The following is a 4,216-nucleotide window of genomic DNA, read 5'->3' as shown; positions in this document are numbered from 1 at the left end:
GGACTGGAACACGATGTGGTAAAGAGGAAGTGCGAGGAATGGAACGTTCTGCAGCTGTAAGGATAATGTTGGTGAGATAGTCCACCTAGTCATCACAACTGGGGAAATCTTGCTCTTCGAAGGTCGCAGGGAGGAATAAAGCTGCCAGTCAGCCTTAGTAAGCAACCGTTTGGGCGTGCATGCGGATGGGGTAGGAGTCAGCAAACGGAGAGCACACGGGGAATGGTCGCTCGAGTAGGTGTCAGAAATAACGGACCACTCAAGACGATGGGCAAGCTGGGCAGTGAAAAAGGATAGGTCAAAATGGGAATAGGTGTGCAAGGAGTCAGAAAGAAAAGTGGGTCTTCTGGTGTTAAGGCAGAAGAGGTTAAGTTGGTTAAGAAGATCAGCCGAGAAGGCACCTCTCTGACACGTTCTTGGAGAACCCAGAAGGGATGATGCGCATTGAAGTCAGTGTGTAGCAAAAACGGAGGAGATATCTTCCCAATAAGCTGAGGGAAGTCTGCCCTGGTGACATCGACGGACGGAGGTACTTGAATAGTACAGAGGGAGAAAGTCGGGTGGGGAAGGAAAAGGTGAACTGCAACAACTTGAAGACGGGTAGTCAGGGAGATTGGTGACTATGAAGGTCATCCCGCATGAGCAGCATGACGTCCCCATGAGACGGAAAGCCGACCTCAGGGGGGAAGGTCAAAACGAATCAGTAAGTAATGTGAAAGCTCAACACGGTCGTGAGGGCGCAATTTCGTTTCCTGAAGAGTACAAGAGGATGCTGCGATGCTAAAACCAGCCACAGATCCTCTTTGTGGGAGCGAAGGCCGCGAACGTTCCATTGCAAGACAGTCGTGAAGAGAAAGAGGTGGAGGGATGTCAACTCGGCGCCCACCAGGTGACAGCCGGTGCAAAGTCGCTACTACAGGGCACAGGTTCAGGAGGATCCTGCTCCATGGGGTCAAAGAAGCATAGGCTTGCTTGTGCGGTCGGTTTGTGGAGTCCAACGCTAAAAAACGGTTGGTGGTGCGAAGCAGCAGACAGAGGCCGGCCGGATTAAGGTAGCACGTGGCGACAACGTCGAACAGGATCTTCGAGTTGGCGAAGGAGAAGACCGTTTGCCTTTAGCGGACTTCTTTGGGTCTTTCCGGTTAGAGGAAGACTTGGGTGTTGTTTGGCTGAAGGTACAGAGGAAGTACTCACGGGAGTACCCCTTCTGTTCTTTCCTGCCTACTGGTTGTGTAGTCGGTGGCTTCGCCCCTTGAGGCGAGAGTTTGACGGCTTGTTGCACAGCTGGACGGGGGAATGGCGATACTACCTTGACACTGGGCGATTTTACAACATCCGAGCCGAGTTTGAGGTCACATATCTGTGTGGCCATGTCCTTCATGGAGCGAGGGACAACAAGAACAGAACTATAGGTGCCAGACGAGAGAACACAGGGTTTGCGACTATCCAGTAACTTGTGAGCTAATGGGTAAGGCACTTTTTCCTTTACCCGAATCTCTTGGACATCCCGCTCATCTAGATGCACGGGACAATCCGGAGAGGTGGTGGCATGGCCGCCATTGCAGTTGACACAGCGGGGAGAAGAAGGCGGACAGTCGCCCTCGTGTGCACCCCTGCTACAGGTTACACATTTGGCTGGGTGTCGACAAGATGTTCTAGTGTGGTTAAAACGATGACATTGGTAGCAGTGCATCGGGTTAGAAATGTACGGCTGTACTGTGATAACTTCATAGCCTGCTTTGAGATGGACGGCAGCACTACCCTATCAGAGGTGAGGAAAATAGTGCGGGTGGGCACTAAGGAGGAATCTACCTTTTTCATTACGCAATGAATGGCGATGAGACCCTGATCAGAAAGGTAAGATTGTATTTCGGCCTCGGTTAGACCGTCAAGCAGCCTGGTGTAAATTACACTAGGGGAAGAACTCAAAGTTCTGTGGAGAAGCGAGGCAGCAAGTAGGTGTTGTGTTTGAAAATCAGAAGCCGTCTTCAAAAGTAAAGTGCCATTCCGTAAACGAGAGCAGGATTTCACAGGGCCAGCAACTGCATCAACACCTTTCTGAATAGCCGGCCGGTGTGGCCAAGCGGTTAAAGGCGTACAGTCTGGAACCGCGTGGCCGCTACGGTTGCAGGTTCGAATCCTGCCTCGGGCATGGATGTGTGTGATGTCCTTAGGTTAGTTCGGTTTAAGTAGTTTTAAGTTCTAGGGGACTGATGACCTTAGAAGTTAAGTCCCATAGTGCTCAGAGCCATTTGAACCACTTCACCTTTCTGAATAATAAACGGATTGACTGTGGCGAAGGACTGACTGCCTTCAGTACGTGAGACCACAAGGAACTATGGTGCAGCTGGATGGGTCTTAGAATCAACAGCCTCATTACGTTTACGTTTTGTAGACGTTGATTGGTAAGACGAGTGACTCATTGCGAGAAAATCCCCCATGATTGCCAGCGTCTCCGATGGCGAGCTCCTTCCAACTGGGGGCTCCCTTCACAAGGGGGCACACCAGCCTTAGGTGATTTTTCACACCTCAGATCACACCTCCCGAACATCTGACAGAGGGACCAATCAGCGCAATTTGAGAAGGTTGCAGGTCAGGCAACCACCCCTCCCTGCGCCTGGCCTATACAGGGGGTACGTGCGAACCCAACCTGTCGACCCGGGGCTGGGAATTACACGTTACCCAGTCACCTGTTACGCGTCAGGGAGGAAGAAGAAAAAAGAGGATCCTCAAACGCCGAAGCGGAAGGACGAGAGGAGAAGGGAAACAAAGAAAGGAAAAGGGAGCCAAAAATGAAGGTGAGACTGTTCATGTCAGCGACAGTCTCACCTTTATTTTTGGCTCCCCTTGCATGATTCATTTGTCATTTGTAGTCCATCACTATTAAATTATGATGCTTACAGCGCCATCTATTGGTACATTTTGTAACTATTTATTTTTATTCTGCCCTACATTTTCCCCCTTCTCCGATATTATTCCATTGCAATTTGACGTCATTCTGAGTAGTGATGTTATTTCTACAGCTGTTTGAAAGTTTAACTTTAATTATAAACACCCTGTACATCGAAAGACAGGTGCACGGTAAATTCACGGATGAAGTTAGCGGAGCTTTTATAGTTTATAGTTTTTCTCTGTTGGATGGTACAAAAAAACGACGACCGAGAGAATGTTTGAGTGACGGACGTGAATGCACCCTGAGGAATGCAGATCTTCTTCAGACTGTAGTACCAGTAAATAATTTGGAAACGCACAGCAGTGCAGTAGCAAAATCCTCGACCTTAATTCAGTTTATACTAACTTGTGTCACAGGAGAGAGCTTCGCTTTGGCCCTGGGCTTACACATCGAACACCTTTGGTGGAGCTACGACAAAAGAAAAATTCGGAGTAGGTATTAAAGTCCATGGAGAAGAAATAAAAACGTTGAGGTTCGCCGACGACATTGTAATTCTTTCAGAGACAGCAAAGGACTTGGAAGAGCAATTGAACGGAATGGGCAGCGTCTAGAAAGGAGGATATAAGATGAATATCAACAAAAGCAAAACGAGGATAATGGAATGTAGTCGAATTAAGTCGGGTGATGCTGAGGGAATTAGATTAGGAAAAATGGCTCTGAGCACTATGGGACTCAACTGCTGTGGTCATAAGTCCCCTAGAACTTAGAACTACTTAAACCTAACTAACCTAAGGACATCACACACATCCATGCCCGAGGCAGGATTCGAACCTGCGACCGTAGCGGTCGTGCGGTTCCAGACTGTAGAGCCTTTAACCGCTCGGCCACTCCGGCCGGCTTAGATTAAGAAATGAGACACTTAAAGTAGTAAAGGAGTTTTGCTATTTGGGGAGCAAAATAACTGATGATGGTAAAAGTAGAGAGGATATAAAATATAGACTGGCAATGGCAAGGAAAGCGTTTCTGAAGAAGAGAAATTTGTTAACATCGAGTATTGATTTAAGTGTCAGGAAGTCGTTTCTGAAAGTATTTGTATGGAGTGTAGCCATGTATGGAAGTGAAACATGGACGATAAATAGTTTGGACAAGAAGAGAATAGAAGCTTTCTAAATGTGGTGCTACAGAAGAATGATGAAGATTAGATGGGTAGGTAGCCATGTATGGAAGTGAAACATGGACGATAAATAGTTTGGACAAGAAGAGAATAGAAGCTTTCTAAATGTGGTGCTACAGAAGAATGCTGAAGATTAGATGGGTAGATCA

This window comes from Schistocerca piceifrons, chromosome 1 (genome assembly GCF_021461385.2).
Source record: "Schistocerca piceifrons isolate TAMUIC-IGC-003096 chromosome 1, iqSchPice1.1, whole genome shotgun sequence".
NCBI lineage: Eukaryota > Metazoa > Arthropoda > Insecta > Orthoptera > Acrididae > Schistocerca > Schistocerca piceifrons.
Note: the sequence above shows the minus strand (reverse complement) of the source record.